The following is a 19,914-nucleotide window of genomic DNA, read 5'->3' on the forward strand; positions in this document are numbered from 1 at the left end:
CCCCAAAGCTGTTATAGCTTCACTTCACATAAGGGGGAATGGACTAGATTTTAGGAGCCTGTGAACTTGGATAAGAAAAAGAGTTACCATAGTTTGCCCTGTATACCTTTTCACCCAAATTTTTGAGGAAAAAAATTAGGATGCGCATTATATGTGGGTATAATGATTACATACCCGTGGTGTAATGGGCATCATAATCCTGTGTATAATGCGCACAGAAACATGGGTGTGCATTATACCCGGCCAAATACTTGGTTTTCACTGACTTCTAACTGCAGTATAGCATTTCCTTCGATCATGAGTATTAGCGACAAGCCATAGCAGTGTTAACAGTGCCTGTGTCTGTCCCCAGTAGATAGAAGTCACTTCTAGTTTGATATTACAGCACAGGTTCTGTAGATACTCAGAGTAGCGTCTATGCTCATCACTACCTCAATTGATCATTATTAGATCTACCACTATCCTTGTTATTTCATGTGTGAGGAGCTCCACGTATGGCTGTAGACAAATTTGATTATATTTTAGTAATCGCATTTCACTGTCCTTGGTTTGCTTTATAATCATAAACACACTATTCTGAGAAGAGGTACACAGACTCCATCAGACTGTCAAAGGGGTTCATAATACAAAAAAAGGGTAGGGCCCAGCCTAAGCCCTGGCTCGGTGGCCGTGTTGTGCCACTCTCGGGCGTTCACACGTCTGGCTCTGTGCTGCAGGTTGTCTCTGCAGGTCCCTGGGAGTCGCCCCAGCAGCCCCTGTCCTGGGAGTCGCCCCGGCAGCCCCTGTCCTGGGAGCCCCCGGAGACTCAGACAGTGTAGAAGCTCTGCAAACTAGCGTGCCGTGGCAATGGGCAGCTTGGGTAGCAACCGCACCGCTGGGCCAGCCCTCCAGCTCCTACCCCTGCCCTGCTCCGGGGCCGGGCTCCCCCACACAGCTGTGGGCGCTGCCCCAGAGACCATATTCCCACCTGACCTGGTCTTCCCACAGCCCACACGGGGGTGGGAGGGTGGGGGTGCTCAGCGTGCGCAGGGGTGCTCTGCAGTCCTCTAGTTATGGGAACTACGGGCTCCAGGTAACTAGTGATGTTATTTCTATAAAATTAAAGATTTTACTATAATCTACTGGTAAGATGTATTGTTGAATAGCATCCTTTTTTAATAGAGTAATTTGTCCATTCATTTTACCGACATGTACTGGGCAAGCACCAAGAATGAAACAGAATGTTTTGAGAAGAAAAGGAAATCAACATAGAAGTCCCATGTCTAAAGGAACATGTTGGGGTGTTTTCCACTGTATCTTCAACCCACAGGATAGGAAGCTAGTAGTGGGTTAACAAGTAATTTCGGAGTGAATTTCTCCATTCACCAAGCGTGTGTCCACCCCCTCCCGACCAGCATCATTAAGTGGGGGCAATCTTATTGGTGGCCCTGCCCTTTGACCTGTAAGGTCTACACTAACCCTATAGTGCGTATCAGAATTGGATTGAATTTATAGGACACCCAGTAGGTGTTAGGGCCCACACAAATGGAGGGTTTCATGAGAAAATACTGAAATATGTAAGCGCCAAAGGTTTCAGAAAACATGAGGCATATCTCACGGCCTACACCTTGTTCCCGATGGATTGCCCACGGACCCCACCTCTCCCTTTGAAAACTACTCTGAAAGGGAGGCCTCCATTCTCAGGTTTAGTCAGGTTTCGTCCCCATGTTCTGAATATGCATTAAAATAACCACAGAGCTCTGGCTCCATGGTGTGACTAGGTGGACTGAGTGCCAGCCTGCAAATCAAAAGGTCTTGCTGGTTGTGGACCAGGTCCTCAGTCGAGAGGCAGCCCATCAATGTTTCTCTCCCTCTCTTTCTTCTCTTTCTCCCTCCTTCTCCTCTCTCTAAAAATACATAAATAAAACCTTTTTTAAAAAATAGAATGACCACGGATTCAGGGGATTGTCCAAAGAACAGAGAACCATTCTCAATGACGACTGCCAGGCCTTCCTTTTGGGCGAGTAGGACTGTCGGTCCTAGGACAGAAGGTGGCTGTCATGAACCAAAATGACGAGGGAAATGCTTCACAGAAATGGAGTAGGACTGTGTAGTTGAGCCTTCTGCGTGAGACAGAAAGAGTGACACCCCTCACTGGGCCACCCTCCTGTGATCGCAGCCTTATCAAGGTGAGTGTCTTCCTAGGTGATCCAAGCTCACTTGCCACCAGCACAAGGCTGGCCCCAGGGGAAGTCTGTATTCACATTTTGAGTTAGTCTTATAAAATCACAGTCCCTGGTAAAGCTACCCCTCTCTTTTGCACTCCACGTTTGTATTTCAGTTTCCTCAAAGGCTTTAAAAATACCAGTTTGCAGACACTTTGTCAACTGTCTTTCATCCCACAGTTAGAATGAGACTAAAGGCAGGCTTGTTCTGCAACACAGCCCCTGCCCCCTCTGATTTGGCAGGACGGAGCTCAGACAGCAGGGGCAGAGTTGCCCAGACTGAGTTTAATGCTAGTGTGTTTACATAACAAATCAGCTGAAGTTAAATATTTCCCGAGGCGTGTCAGGGAGGCAAGCCTTTGCCCAGCACTGCACCGTGACCTCCATCACTACCTGAACCCTGTGTGGGCATCGCGGTTCCTGAGGAAGGACCTGGCTGGTTTAGAGCCAGTTAATATTTTCAATTATGCATCATGTCGCTTACTCATTTTACAATGAGGGTGGCAGACAATTTTTCAAAACAATCAGACTGGTTACATTTGTGTGTGTGCTGACAAGCAGCCATAGCTAATGAACATCCATTTGGCAAAGTCTTGCAATTAAGGACTGTTTCTTTCCCAGAAAATGACACGAGCCCTGATAATTCCCCTCCAAGCTGGCCTCCTGGTTACCTCTGCCCTTGATGGAGACGATGTGTACCAGACAGCCAGCAGAGACAGAAAAAGGCTCTCCCGGGTCCAGACCAAGCCAACTATATGAGAAGGGATGCTCTCCAGCTTCATCGTAGAGTTGGAGCCAAAGGACATTTCAGGGGCCAGAGGAAAAAATGCTGAATAACTCCCCACTCCTCCCAAGGTGTTTTATGCTGTGGCCTCATTGCTGAGTTTGAAATGCGAATTCCCAGAATATCAGACACCCCCATATTCAAATGTGACTACAGAAATGCGTTCCAGAGCCAAATGTAAATTAATTTTAAATTATTCATGCCACCTAGCTTGCCATTAGAACAGATAATTGAACTAACTGTAAATACGTATAAACAGAAGTGACAGAAACAGAAACATCCACAACAAACTACAGATGAACAGAAAAATCCACTTAACTGCTGAGTAATTAGGGAGGAGAGAAGCCAAGGGTGGTGGGAGGCCACACTTCTGGAGTGATGAGCCAGCTGGGACTGAAGGAAACAGGCAGCAGGATGGGAGCTGGCTTAAAGAGGCAGGGTGGGACTTGGCCCAGAGAGGCAGGGGAGGGGTGAGGAGCTAAGCTTGGGCAGGGAAAGACAGTTCTGGGGTGGGGGCTGGTTTCTGGCAAATCTGAAGTCACCAGGCAAAAGCGACTGATCGGAGCTCTGGCCAGCCCGAAGGAGAGAGAGTAGCACACAGTCAACAAGATTTTTGAGTTCCTCCTGGAACCTCCAGACACTGTGGGTGGGAGTAACGCTCCACCTGCGGTTTTTCACCCCAGGATGCTTCTCTGCACAGTGAGCTGGGGGGCAAGACTGTTTTTAGAAGTGACACACTCCTCTAAGGAATGGCAGTTTGGGAGCAAGAATACAAACACTGACTGGTGTATGACCAGGGATTGCCCGACTTCAATAAAAATTAGAGAGTTCAAAGCAGCTAGTTGGAACACAACAGGTTTCAGGGTAAGAGTGTGTGGCGTGGCCCCCCATTTGGTCCCCGCTCCCCACCAGGGAGGTGTTCCAATTCAAGCACGGAGAGGTAACTGACAGAAAACCCTCAGTTCAAACCCTCACGAAGGCGGCAGGCAACCTGAGAATTAAAGCCCCAAATTAGCAGGCGAGACGGATTGTTCCTAAAGGAGAAATCAAGCACCGGGAGTTCAGTTCTTCGTGGACTTTGAACTGGGAGCAGAGATCTGAGCATCCGCCCTCGTCTGCAGACACCTGCCGGTGGCTGGCAGCTCCCGGACGGAGCCAAGGCAGACCCGGTAAGGACACAGAGTAGGAAGACCAGTGTGGGGGAGGAGACGGAGCAGTCTGGATGAAGGCTCACAGCTACCCGGACAACAGGCATAGGGAATAAGTGAGTAAAGGTGGGACCTACTTATTTAACTGCTGGAGAGATTGTCTCCCATGTGCTGAAGAGAGTGCCTTTAACACTGGGACCGTACCCTATCGTACAGGGCCACCACCTCTGCTTAACTACTGTATGTAGACTGCAATTTGCAAGGCTGGGGGACAGAAACTAGGAGTGCACTGGGGTCTGAATGCCAGAAGGGGAGTTGGAGGGAGGAGCCAGGGCCCAGGAAGCTCTGGAAGTGCCTACCTGCCCAGGGATCCCCACCACAGGCGGCCAGGACCTGTGAGCGCAGGTGCCCGGAGGCATCTCGGAGGGAGGAAAAGCCCCCCACACAGAGCTGACCCCTGAGCAAGGAGCCCGCATTCCCCACAGAGGCCTCACCTTTTGACAATGTGAAGCCCATAGCACAGAGGACCAGGCTGAGGACAAACTTGAGGACCAGGCCTGGGCTCTAATGAAACTTGAATATGTTGAGGCAGCCACTCTCGAACAATCTCTTCCTCCTCCTCCAGCCAAGGTGCCCTTAGAAAAGGACTGGAGAGGAAACACAGGTTCTGCTGTGGTTTATGAATGAACTTAAGCCAATGTCACTTTAGTACCGGGGTGCCGAGGGTGTTCCTGTGTTAACACGACCTTGTTACTGCAGTTAGGGCAGACAGTGAGGCATCAGAGTGGCCGGGAGGGCATGTCCAAAGTTACAGCCATGTCCCCCTGCGCACACCCAGACTGCCTCCCCAGGTGCCTAACCCACAGGCTGGGCTGTCCCAGGCATCAAACGTGCTTCGTACTGCTTCTTAGCAGCAAGAACTAATAAGCTCTGACTGGATATTTCAGAGGAAATGGAGGAATTCCAGGAGCCCCCAGCCATCCTGGTTTTGCCAACAGTGCACTTACATTTGTCTCCAGCGATGAGTCAGAGTTGCCATCCTAGCTCGGCTTCTCAGACTCCAGGGTGCGGCGGCTCTGAACTGCGTCTCCTCTGGTCCAGCCCTCCGGTGGCTAAGGAGTGGCCTCCAACAGGAACAGGTGTCCCTGCTCCCCACCACCCTCCACCTGAGCATCCTTCCTTCGGCTCCACCCACCGGGCCCGGGCCCCCAGCACCTTCCTACAAAACCGACGATGGCTAGCAGGGCCGAGTATTCCGACCCATCCTTCAAACACCTCCTCAACAATAGAGACTCTCATTCTTAGAATAAAACCACTAATTCACTCCAGCGAGGCTGAATTTTTAATACGGTTTTCTGAATAATCCAATTATTTCTTCTGTTCGTGTTATCCAAAAAATAATACATTTTCAGAGACATTGCTGCCATTCTAATCCCCAAACTGGATTGTTTGGTTTGGTTTCTAATCATAGCAATGAAATGGACTCCTTGCAAACATAGTACATCTCCTTTTTTAATCCTCTTTGTTTCCCTAGCAAAAAGAATTCCCCAGAAAGTTGAATACGGGAATCACTATATGATCCAGTGATTCCACTCCTAGGTCTAAGCCGACAGAATTGAAAAGAGGGAGACTTGCACCCCCAGGTTCACGGCAGCGGTATTTACAACAGCCAACAGGTGAAGACCATCCAAGTGATCAACAAGTGAACGGGTAAGCCAAATGTGGTGTGTACGTACCACAGATGAGATTCTGACGCCTGGCACAGCATGGGCAGACCTTGAAAACATTAGGCTGAGTCAAAAATGCCAGATATAATAGGACAGACACCCTATGGTGCGAGATGAAGTGAACAGGCAAATTCACAGGGGCGGAAAGCGGACTGGGGGTTACCAGGGGCGAGAGGCTGTTGCTTAATGGGTGTAGAGTTTCTGTCTGGGTGATGAAAGAGCTTGGGATTAGATAGTGTGGTGATTACACAATATTGTGAATGTAATTAATACCACCTAGAACTGGTTAAAATAGCAAATTGTATGTTATGTGTGTAGTTTAGCACAAAAAAAAACCTGGGAAAAGTGGGTTTTTAAAGTTAGTATGACAATTTATGGCTACTAGAGCAATGGTAATTGGCTTGTGTTTAGAGTCATTGAAGGACATTATTTCCCACCTACAGCTCCGACTTTAAACGTCTTTGCCACTTGGCAACGGAAGCACACCTGCCTGCAAACGGCCTTCTCGGGCAGGTGGGTCGGGCAGGAGGGGCAGAGCCTGAGGGCCTGGTCTCCAGCTCTCTGCTCCCCGCCTGTGTGCCCCGGGCACGTCACTCATCTTTCCAAAGCTTCAGTTTCCACCTCATGGTGATCACAATAATCAATTTACAGGATTGTCGTGAAGATAAAATGTGTCGTGAGTGTAATGTGCTGAATACAGCGCTTGTAGTTATTACTTTTACTCATATCACCACGGCAGAATTCAGGGCTGGTTTCTTAACAGGTGATTGAGATTTAAAAGGGAAAAGTGATTAAGAAGCGCTAACGATTCTGAAAAGAGGAACCTAGAGAACAGCTCAAAGCGCCCACATCAGGACGAAACCCGGTTGTGGCAGCTGAGGACGGCGTGAAGTTTTCCTGAACATCCCCCATGGCCCTGCTGAGCCGGCCTGCCGGCGGCTCCCTGGGGAAGCAAGACAAGCCCAGGCCGTGGTCCCCAGGGGTCCCTTGGCTGGATTGCTAGTAGGGCCCCTGGTCCCCAGCAGCTTTGACTCACAGCTGTGAGCAAGGGACCTGGTGACTCTTTTGTTATTATCATTTTGTTTGCTCTTGCCATTGGCACCTTGTGGGCATCTGCTGGGGACACACCCTAGCTTAGGCATTTTAACCTCCTGTTTTCCTTAGCTGCTCAACCTCTAAACAGCCATGCTACTCCAAACCCCAGGGACACACAGGAAACTGTTTGAAATGGCCACTGGGTTGGTCTGATTAACATCCTGCTTTGAAGGTGGTGTCAAGCCTGGTCCGAAACCATTCCAGGGAGAGAACAGCCTCTCTCGCTTCAGGAGACCTCTCAGGCTTGGTAGCTTTGCTTTCCCAGGGCTCAGCCAGTGGCAGGAGTTTCTGGGTTCCAAGACATAGAGATTTAGCTTTGACCCATTTGGTTGTCCTTGTGTCCTGGTTGCACTGTCCAGTGTGAGCTGTGGTTACTGGTCCAGAGCTGTTCTTTTTCTCGATGTATTCTGTTACATACGGTTCGGTCCCCTCCTGTGAGGAAAGAACATTCCTTCCTTTCCTTAATCACTACTTGGCATTAAGTCATAATTTTATGCTAGAAAGTTCCGGAAATTTATTTTCCCAACTACCTTTTAGGTTATGTATATTTTCCACATTAAAAACAAGTTTTTAAAGTATACTAATTGTTAAACACCTACAAACCATTGATTCATTTGATACAAATTGGTCTCATTCTTACTCGTTTTGTGTCTTGGATTTAGGTCAGCTCTGGTTCTGATTACCAGATTCAACCCTAATTGGGTATGTGACCTTGAACAAGTCATCTCACTTTTCTGGTCTTCGGTTGCCTCATTTGTAAAATGAGAAATTTGAAAAGAACTGTCTGTTACACCCTCTTTCAGCTCTGACAGTCGAAGATTAACAGCAACTACCACTTATTGAAAGCAGGCCATGAACCAGGCTCTCAGCTACACATTTTATCAACACGACCTCATTTAACCCTCACAAGGACCCCATGAGGCTGGTATGGTTATCCTTATCTGAGAGGGAGGACACCAAGGCTTAGCAAGTTCAGTGACTTGTCCACCTACAGGGAGCAAGAGGGACGAGCAGGACTGGGACTTTGTTCTGGGCGCCCCCAAGCCCAAGCTTTTTGTTCTAGGGATCCCCAAGCCCAGTGCTGCTCAGTCAGGGAGAATGTCAGAGCCAAACCACCAAGGAGCTTTCTCCCTGGAAAAGTCATTAGCCTGGAAAATAAGACACACATCCAACCAGAAGCCATTTCTGCTGTGCTTTCTCACTCCCCTCCATGACGATGCTGTAGCCTTTGGGGCAGGAAGCCACACTGGCCAGCTGGTCAACCCGCCATCTCTCACAAAGTTGGGTCTTCACAATAGGTTTCAGCATTTCATCCTAAACTCCTTGAAATCCAAAAATTCTTCATTTTGGTGTACTTAAAATTTGTATGAGAAAAATAGGCATTATTGTTAGGTTATGTTTATTCCTATCCCCCACCATTAACACAAGCAAGAGTTGATCTCTTCTTATATCCAGGCTCTGAAGCAGGCATCAGCTAACTCCAAGCCATGCAATGAGGGTTCACAGACCTCCAGATATTCTCTAAGGCTAATTTAACCATGGCCTTTTCGGTCATCTTTAACCACAGTGATCCTTAGGGCCCTCGGCAGGAAACGCAGTGGGCAGTCTGTGTTTGCCCAGGGGCCCTCAGCCAGAGAAGCAGGAAGAAAAAAAAAGAAAGGCAGCTGCAGTACAATAGAGCATTGAAATCGACCTAGGAATTAGATAACAACAAAAAATATATATCATTGAAATACCCATGCAATGATTCCATGTAGACACTAACCACGAGTTGCATTTCTACTGAAGTGAGTCATCGTCCAAACTGATGGACAAAGCTGGGGATCTTGAAGCCGCATTGGCCAGTCATCCTTGCAGACAGAAACTCAGATCTGAAAATCACGCTATGATCCTTAAACAAGAAGTAACCAAGGCCTGGAAAAAGAATCGCAAAGGATGCACTAGTGGCGCAGCTCCAGCGTAGCTGCAGGAGATGGAGAGGTAGATGCAGTGTAGATGCAGAATCTGAACCCACGTGCGCCTTGCTCCTCGACACCACCGAGGCTCGGGCCCCTGGCCAGGGCTCAGCACAGATGAACTGGCAGCTGGATCAGAGCTTCACCGACGAGCAACTGTTCTATCGTGTTCATTTATTCTCACGATGCTAAACACAACACACACGCCCCTCATTTTTCAGTTGAAAATAAATATTCTCTTTTATTTCTGTATAGAGTTCATAACTCAAAAGGCCTGTGGTGGTACCTTTACATAGAGATTTCTGCATTGGGTGCTAACTACAGAGAACCAAGATCTGTTACCTGGTGTGGGTAAAACCAAGGAAGTAGCACTGTGTTACTTAACTATGGCCCCATAACAAATTACCCCAATTGTAGCTACTTAAAGCAACAATTGTCTCTCCCAGTTCCAGTGGGTCAGAAGTGTGGGTCACAGCAGGAGCAGTTTTTCTCCGCTCCACAAGGACTGGGGCCTTGGCTGGAAGGCTTGCAGGGTAGGAGCTAGAATCACTTGAGGGTTTGTTCTTATGTGACAGTTGATGCTGCCTCTCAGCTGAGGGCCCAGCTGGGACTGTTGTCTGGACCCCCCACAGGTGGTCTCTTCATGTGGCTGGGGCTTTCGTACAATATGGTGGCTGAGATCCAAGGGCAAGCATCTTGAGAGGGTCAGACAGAAGCTGTGTCCTTGTTATGACCCAGCTTGAAGTCACACAGCTTTGCTTCCACCAGACTCCATGGATCAAGGCGGTCATAGCCTCTCCCCAGAATCAAGGAGAACACAGACCCACATCTCAGTGGGTGAACATTGGTCACACTGTAAGAACGGCACGTAGCGTGGGAAACACAGGTAGGTGTGGTCAGCTTTGTAAAACACAAACTGCCCTTACAGAATAACACTTTCGAGCTGGTTTCTGTAGGGATATGTTCCATGGTATTGTACAAAGACTTCATGGACAAGGAAATCTCAGGTGGACTCTGACAGATAAATGGGGACCAGTTGGTGCCTGGTGACCTGGTGAGAGAAAGGGTTAGAAATGTATGTTAGGGCCAGATATCAGAGAGTCCTAAGTGACATATTAAAAGTATGCTCTTTATTCCAAGGACACTGAGCAGCCACAGAAGTACTTTCAGCAAAGATGGATTAGGGAAAGGAGAGGCAAGAGGCAGGGTGATTAATTGGGAACTGATTGAAATGGCCGAGGTGATACGTCAGGAGCCTGGACAAACATTTATCTACGTCTCTGAGCCAACAGCCGTACCATCTGTACACATTCCCTCCTGTCTGATTACAGACTCAGGGGGGATTCCAAATAGTCCCAGAATCTAATATTAACAGGATATAGGCAAGAAAGATATACACTTGACATATACAGTTTGTATTTGTAATTATATGTATATGACATAAAGCAATTTGCCTTAAAATTGTAGTTATTTAACCCATGGCTATGAAATTTTATGAAGCATTGATCTGCTTATAGACCCCACAAACTTCCTCCTGTAGTTTCTCCTTGAGCTTATTTTCAGTGCGTGACTTCAATACATTCCTTGGGTTCCTCTGTCCCCCTTCTCTGGCTTTGCTTAACCCTCAGCATACAAAATCATTGAGCAAATTGTGCCCCTGGGGAGGTGTCTGAGCTAGGATTCGGGAGTTCTAGGCACTCATAGGGTGGGGCTAGGGACAGACCTGTCATGGACATCTCTTCAAGATACAAGGAAAAGTCGGCCAGCACCGTGCTCCCAGGTGAGCTTGTGACTGTCTCATAAGCTGGGAAATCCTCTCCGCCTGAGTCAACAGGGTGATAGGAATCAGCTGTGAATTGTTACCTGGATTCGGTCAGAGTGGCCACAGGTCTTCCTGGCCCCTGAAGTGACGGCAGGCAGTCATTCATCTCTTCGAACTTCAACTTCTCAAAATGGGGATGGGAATGGTCGAACTTACCCCGTGTGAGCAGTGGCCTATGGGCTGGCCGTCTTCTTGGAAACCTGTCCTCACCGGTGTGCGCAGTCAAGGCAAGGAACCTGTCATTTGAAGTGACCCTGCCAAGGTTGCTTCCATAGTATGACTTGGAGTTTGGTTTACTCTTAGATTATTTTATTTAAACTCTAATGTAGTAATATAAACACACTTCAGCACAATTTATAGGCTTGTGATTCTTTCTGTCATAAATGCCTTTTTTTTTTCTCCTTGAAGGGAACCCTTAAGTCTAGACTTTGTCAGGTTGATACATGAGTTTGGGGACTGTTTATACCAAAACTGTATACATACCCCAGAAACATGCCTTGTTACTGATCTGAAATAAAGATGATGGGCCTGCAACTCATGAAGAGACACCCCAAATCGTTTGAAGTGCAAACTCTGATCTCTTACTAAAAAGAGACATGAAAGAGTCCTTAAAAGCTGCTTTCTGTTTTAAGGGGCGGTTTTAAAGAGACAGAATTTAGATCAATACGAGAGAGAACTTTTTCATGAAGAAAACTGCTCCACAGTGGAAGAGCCAGGGCATCTTTGGAGAGTGACTTTCCTCCAGGGGGAAGTGCTTAGTTAGACGGGACGGGGCAGCTTCAAGAAATGGTAGGAAAGCGTTCGATCAACCAATGAGAAAGAAGAGGGATTTGGGGGTACCTTTCCATTCAGATATCCTGTCTCAGGTTTCTTTCTTCATGAAGATGAAGACAGTGGTATGTGAAAGGCCCAGTTCTACAGAGCAGATCTTTGCAAACGGTGAATGTGGTGACCCTACCACGACGAGTCACGTGTGGGGCGAGGGTAGGGTGCATGTGCCGTGGTACACTGGGCGTATTAGGCCAAGTGTGTAATCCAAAGAACACATTTCTAAGCTTTCAAAACGCAGACAAATTATAATCAATAAGTCAGCAGTCAGCAGCTTATCTTTTCTAGAGCTAATAAAACAAACTTGGAGTCGTAAACTGTACCTAGCCAGCGTGTCACAGACTACGGAGCATTGAGAATAGGATTCCAGTCAATGCCAGGGTTAAGGCAGTGAGGGGGGGGGGGGGTCCGGGTCCTGCAGAGGTGACTGTCCTTCACAGCATGCCGAGAGTCAGACCAGCACTAATGTCGGTGGGAAAGGATCAGTCCCTGAAGCTCGGTGGTCCATATTCATCATAAATAAGCCTGACCATCGTTACCTGGTCTCCTCAGAACTACCTGTGGTTTAGCACGTGGAGAGTGATAAAGTTCAGATGCTGTCTTCTAATAAAAGGGGCAAAATATATATATTTTTATTTTATACGTACATTTGTGTGTTTGTGTGTGTGTACATACAACATATATACATTATATATACATAATATACATACTACATAAACATAATATATTACATATATACATACACAACACACAAATGAATTCCTTCTCTCTGTGCTAAACATACTGTCTTCTATGTGCTGCCAGCTCACATCCTGGAATATGGTGGACAGCTTTCACTCTCGCCTGCCTAGTATCCAATCCCCTATTTGTAGAAACAGTACTTTTTCCTTTGAGGAACAGCCTCTCTCTACTCTTGGGTGATTTTCATAGAGCCAACCCATCCCTGGCTCCAGGTATGAGCTAGTGACCCATGTCTGCCAGGTACTGGGGTGGGTTTAGGGATGCAAATTACGCTTTGAGGGGAGGGAAGGTTTGGAGAAACCAAGTACTAGTTTTTCCACTGAGGTTGCTGAGTTGGTACGAGGGAGCCTGCAGCTGCCAGGGTACCACCTAGACACGGGCATCTCGAGAATGAAGCCAACAGAGAAGAAGGGACATGGAGAAGGGGGCATCACCTGACAATGTTTGTTGAAGTCCTTGGATGCAATCGTGACAAAAGCCAAACCATTTTTTCAACTTTTCAGTTACCTAGTCAATAAAAGCGCTCATACGTTATGCCAGTTTGAGTTAAATTTCCATCACTTGCTATCTTAAGAGACGTAATAAATTAGAGCAAAAGCCAAAGTATAATGACGCACTGTGAAGAGCTCGGCCCCGCCCCCAGGGTGTCACTTGCCAGCACTTTGCAGGGCTGCCTTGAAAGGTTCCAGTCTGAGACTTTCTGATTCGTGTCCTAAAATTTTATTGTCTGGGCTTCAGAAATAGAATCCTATTTTTAAAAATAGAATTTGCTTTCCAGGAGGGAAGACTCAGGAATCATTGGGAGTTGGTTTTTGTACTGATTTTGAAACAGTATCACAGGTGGCAAACACGAGTCCCACGGGCTGAATCCGGCCTCCACCGTGTTTTATCTGGCTTGGCACCTTGTTTCTGCCCGGCGGCAGCGCCCAGCTCCCTGCCCCTAGTTAAGGAGCAGTTACAATTACACAGTCCTAAAATTACATTCGGCCCTTTGAAGGCAACCACGAGGCTGATGTGGCCCCCATGAAAATGAGTTTGACACCCCATGAGTGGTCCTGCAGGTGACTCCCAGTGCACCCTGGAGGATTAGCGTTTTGTAAGGAGTGCTGAAATACCGTCGTCTTTTTAAAGTATTGCTCATTTTAACGTCAGCATCTGTGTTTTTTAAGTAAAGCAGGTTTGCAGGGTCTCAGGTGAAATGAAGTCTGGGCCTGGGTTCTCCATCTCCTGTACTGGGCTTTCCCCCCGTACAGGCTAGGGTATAGGGAGACTTCATCGTTCTCCATTGATGATGAAGTGTGGAAAACCCAAGAAGATTAGCTCATGGTAGGGTGGAAGGGAAACACTTGGCCATATTGAATAGTTGGACGTTTTTTTCCTCTGAGGGATTACAAAGTTTCCGATTCTCTTGACTAAATATACATATTTAATTTGCATCCAATTAGGTAAAGCAGCTGGGAAGACCCCGGAGCGTGTGATATTAACTCATTAATTTGGGCATCAAGTGGGAGCTTATGCAGCCGGCACCCAGATGAATGTGTTTAAATTGTTCTACTCTACCAACCGCAGCACGAGCTCTGGGGCTGGAAAGCTTAGACATGTTTCCTCTACAACATATTTTCTGCAACATGCAGAATCAAGGCTCATACCCCATGTTTCAGAAGAGTGCTTTTTAAGCCAGAGATTGACATGATCAGTTTCACATTTTACGAAGATCATTCTGAGGCTGCCCAAAGGATGGCCAAAATAGAAAAGGTGGGAAAAGAAGGCAAGTTTTGTGATCCTCCAACCAAAAAATGACAAGAGGTTGACCCAGAATAGTGGGAGAGGGTATCAGAGAGACATGTGTTTAGTAGGGCACTGGTGGAGAGTTGAGTAGTAGCCCCCCTCAAAAAAGAAATGTCTACCCACGACCTGTGAATGTGGTCTTATTTGGAAAAGGGGTCTTTGCAGATGTAATTAAGGCTCTTGACCTGAGGTCATCAGATTGACCAGGTGTATTTGTCTATTTGGCATCTATTCATCACAAGGCCATTTATACTCACTATATCTTCTTATTTTTTTGTACTCTTGGTGCTCTGGCCTTTGGGAGCCTTACAGACCCAGGGAACGACCCCTCGAGGTAAGCTAATTCCTAAAGATAATTACAGCTTGCCCAGGACCACACCTTTCCTATGTAAACCAACCCCCTTAGCTAATTCTGTGCCACCAAGACACCATTTCTCCTTTCCTAAATCAGCCCACGGCAGTGGGCGAAAGAGGACATTGGCAGAACACGGGGTGAGTGACAAACTGGCATAGACAGGGACATGTGGGATGACATTATGGATAGAACTGTGGTCCCCCAGCATTTGTATGTTGAAGTGCTAACACTGGTACCTCAGAATATGACGGTATCTGGAAATAGGGCCTTTTCGGAGGTAATCGAGTTAAAATGAGGTAATGAGCGTGGTCCTAATCCAATATGACTGGTGTCCTTATAAAAAGAGGACATGTGGATGCCAACATGTGTGGAGGGAGAACAATGTGAAGGGCTTGGGGAGAAGGCGTCCATCTACAAGCCCAGGAGAGAGGCCTGCAACAGGTCATTCTCACCCAGTCCTGGCAGGGAACCAACCCTGCCAACACCTTGATCTTGGACTTGTAGCCTCTGCAACTGTGGGACAATGAATTTCTGTTGTTTTCAGCAGCCCAGTTTGTGATAACTTGTTAAATTGGCCCCAGAAAATGAATACAGGGGACCCGCAGAGCAGCCTTGCATCCATCCCTGAAATTCTCAGAAACGTGAGCCACTGATTCACTCGGTTAAAAGATTCAGCTCGAGGCAAGGAATTGATGGGATTCTCAAGCTTCAACCTTTCCCCCTTTTCCCTCCTGGCAAATAAAGACTTGTTTGGAGCCTGCCTGCAGTCCAATAATTGACAGGGTGGGAGAGGAGATATCAAAGGCAAACCACACAACAATACGGGGTGTAAGTCACCTTTGTCCTCCAAGGGTCAGAGGAGTCAAGGGCTGAGAGTCATCTTTGGAGAGAGTTGAAGGTATGAGCTGGAGAGGATTTAGCCTTTGTGCTAATGATGATCCTGATTGTCTAAGCAAACAACGCTGTGTTTTCATTCTCCATTATCAGAACGTAGAGCATTCCTATGGAACACAAGTGGTATAAAGCCAAGATGCAATTACCATTGCTTTCCCTGGGAAAAAATTGTGAGTATTCCCAGGCTCCAAAAATAAGCTATTGAATCATATCAAGTAGCACATAAAACCCAAAATAATGCTAACATACAGTAAAATCAGGAATGATATGATAAACACACAGCCTACATAAAGTACAAAGAGCGTATGTCCACGCGACCACACCTGTCTGTGCGTGCAGCCTCTATAACTGCCCACTGCAAACAAACACTGGGACGCTAAAATCCTCTTTGAATTTTTTGACTTTAAGTAACTTTTTATTTTTCTATTAAAGTGGACATACAATATTATATTGGTTTATTTACTCCTCCCTTAGGTTCGTGGAGCATCTTTATAACTAGTGTTTTGCATCTAGTAGATTGCTTGTCTCCACTTTGTTTAGTTCTTTTTCTGGAGTCTTTCATTTGGGGCATATTTTTTTTCTTTTCATTTTGGCTGTTTCCCTGTGTTTGTTTCTATGTATTAGGTACAGCTGCTACATCTCCAGGCTCAGTAGAGTGGCCTGATGCATTAGGGGTCCTGCAGGGTCCAGTGGCACAGCCTCCTAAACCACCTGAGCTAGGCTCTCCAGGTGTGACCCCTTTGTGGGCTGTGTGCACCCCCCTGTTGTAGTTGAGCCTTGATTGCTGTTGACATCTGAAGAGGAAGGACTTACCTCCAGGCTGAGTGGCTAAGATGACTGGCTGAGAAAACCGTGGAGGATCAGCTGTGCAGGTGCCCATGCCACGGAGCAGGATTCAGTGGGGCTCTAGTGCCTGCTGAGTCCGCCCCTTGAGTGTGTCCCTTGTGGAAAGGTTGGGTAGTACTTCAACAGTGTCTGAAGCTGGCTCTGGGTCCTCCAGGAGAAGCAGGTAAAGGTCAGCTGCCACCTGGGCCCTGCCCGGGGCTACCCAGCATGAGCTACAAAGTGATCTGCAGATGGCTCCTACTTGTGCTGGGCTCGGAGGTGCCCAGGAGAGGCCAAGCTGTGAATCAAGTCAAGCTGCTGCCAGTGCCAGGCCTGGGCCACTTAGCAAGAGGTATGGGGCATGCTGAGGCCAGATGCTGCTAGTCTGAGAGATTTGGGTAGAGTCCGAAGCATGAGCTAAGAGAGGCCATTTGTATGGGAAAGTCATTGGAAACAGCTTGGGTTGGGCCCACAAGTTGGGCGGGGCAAAGCCTCAGGGAATCACCAGGGGAAGGCTCACAATATAAGTGAGGTTGATGGAAACTCAGATATGGTACCTCTTGTTTCTATGAGGGACAGACCAAGAAAAGGAACAATGGTCTCTGCCAGCACTTCTGTCTGGGAGAAAGCTGTCCCTTCAGCTCTCACCCCACTGCCAGACAACTCAGTTCCTCCCTGTATGTGCCTGCTGCCCTGCATTGACACGCAGAAGGAGTAAGTCCAAGTAAATCAGTGTGTTGGCCCTTTAACGGGAATGCATGGTACTTCATCAGCCCTCTGTCTCACTCAGACACAACCTGAGCTGGTTTTACAGCCAGAAGTTATGGGGACTTCTCTTCTCTGAAACTAGAACTTTAGACTGGGACCTGGTGTCGGACTGGGACCCCTCACTCCTCAACCAAAATCACGCATCCGATTTTATCTGCCACACATGGGTGTGGGACCAGCTGGTTCTCTGACCCTCCTTATGTGGCTTCTTTATATCCTTAGTTACAAGAGTTTGGTTCAGCTAATTTCAGATGGCTCTAAATGATGGTTGTTCTGTGGTTCAGTTGCAATTTTTATGTCTGAATTTTTCAATTAGCAAAAACAGTACAGATGCTCCTCTACTTATGATAGGTTTACTTCTAATAAATCCATCATAAGTTGAAAATATCCTAAGTCAAAAAAAAAATGCACTTAACACACCTAACCTACCAACATCGTAGCTTAGCCTAGTCAGTTTTTACTGAATGCCAATCACTGTTGCACCATCATAAAGTCGAAATATTGTTAAGTCAAATCACTTTAAGTGAGGACTGTCTGAACTGATGCGGTTCTTTCACAAAAGTAAGGTGATGGAAAGCTTAACTTTAGAAAGTGGGCGTGCCTGTTATTTCCCTCCTACTCTCTTCCTCCTCCACTGTCTCCCACCCCCACCCAAACCCCAACCCCCATGTAAACTATGCTTTGTGTGTTCTCTGGGCAAAGCAAATGTACAAGGCCCAGATCTGGAACAAAACTTATCTTTTCTATTTGCCCTCTCCCCAGCCCTGCCATTCTCTCTTCTAGTGTCTTGAATCTCCGCTTTAATTGAGCCACCCCTGGGAGCTGAAAGACCACTTTCAAGTCTCAAAGGAAGACGTCTTAACAGTAATGGCTATTATAACACAATTCGATCACCTCTAGGAAGAAGCAGAAATGTTTAGAATCTGTATCCATGTAGCACCAGAAAACAGACTTTAGTCTGACAGATCACTGCCTAGCATCAACTTAGACCATTATTTTTTCATTGATTTTTCTGTCATTAACATAACACAGAGCATCAAGGAGTTATAGAAAAACTGATAAAAGGGAATTAAAATACACTTGAAAAATATGAAGTTCTATATAAATTGTAAATTACCGTTCTTAGCTGAGGTTGCTCTTCCGTGTTGGCTTTTGTCCTCCACACCTCTCATCATCTCTAGTGACCTTCCACTGAACACAGCAGACAGTTCAATGCTGTGTTCTCCCCACCAGCCATGGGTATCGCCGTGACGATCCAGCTGAAGACACTTATTTTGCAGAAGTCTCGTAGAACCTTGGGAGCTCATCTGCTTTGATAGAACCTTCTGTGGGATTAGGGAGGGAATAGATGGTAGATACATACATACATACATAGATATATATATACATATGTACATACATAACTCCATTATATATATATATTTATATATATATATATATATATATAACCCCGGCTGGTGTGGCTCAGTGGATTGATCACCAGCCTGTGAGCCAAAGGGTCACTGGTTTGACTCCCAGTCAGGGCATGTGCCTGGGTTGTGGGCAGGTCCCAGTGAGGGCTGTGTGAGGAGTATGAGAGGCCACCCTCCACACATAGATTTTTCTCTCCCTTTCTTTCTCCCTCCCTTCTCCTCTCTAAAAATAGATGGATAAAATCTTTAAATATATATACAAGTGTGTTTGTATATGCATATGTGTGTGTATATTGGGGCTCAGCAAATTTTTCTGTAAATGTGGCTTTTGCAAGCCACACACAGTCTCTGTCACATATCTTTGTTTTTATTACACCCTTATAAATGTAATAACCATTCTTATCTCTCAGGCTGTAGAAAAACACACCACAGGTCATACTGTGCCAATCTTTTGTGTAGACCGGCGATTTCCAACCTGTGCACCACAAGAATTTTTAAAACATACAATACCCAACTATTTAGTCAGGAGCACTGACCTCTTTTCCCTCACATTGTCAAATTAAAAAAGGACAAAAGCCAATACAACAATAGCCGTCAGGTGTCAATAAATCAAAATTATACCTAATTTTTTGTCAGATTGGCAAAAAATATAGTATTTTTTGTTGTGCTGCAGAATTTTAGCAATTAGGTTCTGAGTGTCATGAGATGAAAAAGTTGGAAACTCACTGATATAGACAACCAGATGAAAAAGTGTATTTTTACTTGGAGTTTCATAGAAAATGTTACCAATGATGACCATGTGCCATGAGTAGAAAATAGAGAAATAGAATTGTTTAAATCTGGCAAATAATAATAATTGGGGATAATCTGGTCTCGGCCACTCAGGGCCAATTTTTTTTAGCAAATGCTTTAAATATTAAATGTTTACTGTTTAGATATTTCAATGTTAGCTTTAAGCTTAGGAAAAAACCTTCATTTGGCTTTTCTCATAGCAAAGACTTTCATGTCTTCGAGTGTATATTCTTATCATTTTCAAAGAGAAATACGGTCTTTTCTTCCCCACAGAAACTTCTTTCGTGCTGATGACGCAGAAGGACTGTGTTTCGACCAGACCTGTTTGTTGGAAGCAGAAGACGACTCAGAACTCAACAGTAGCAAAGAGATTTGGGTCCTAACCAACCAATTACTAGCCCCACGAATTTGAGCAAGAAACTTTCTTTGAGGCTCAGCTTCTCTCTCAAGGGTGTCTGAAGATCCAATTAAGTCATATGCAAGAAGGACTTGTGAATGTGTAAAGCACAGATACATGTAAGTTATTATCTTTTTTGTTTACTATTCTTCATGCATGAATCTGACAGAACTCAGAATGATTTTCAGAAGGCCATTTAGATCTAAAGAAACTATTCACCACATCCATCCTTTATAGCAAGCAGTCACTGAGGGCCAGGTAGTGCACCTGCAGAGGTAAGGAAACAAGAGTTGTCCGACTCTTGGGGGGTTACTGCCCCCGGAGTTATTGCAATCTGGCTCAAAGAGAAGGTGAGGCTGTATTGGGGCCAAATACCTGG

Source organism: Sturnira hondurensis, unplaced genomic scaffold, assembly GCF_014824575.4.
Source record: "Sturnira hondurensis isolate 20B ecotype Veracruz unplaced genomic scaffold, ASM1482457v3 Scaffold0000167, whole genome shotgun sequence".
Lineage (NCBI taxonomy): Eukaryota > Metazoa > Chordata > Mammalia > Chiroptera > Phyllostomidae > Sturnira > Sturnira hondurensis.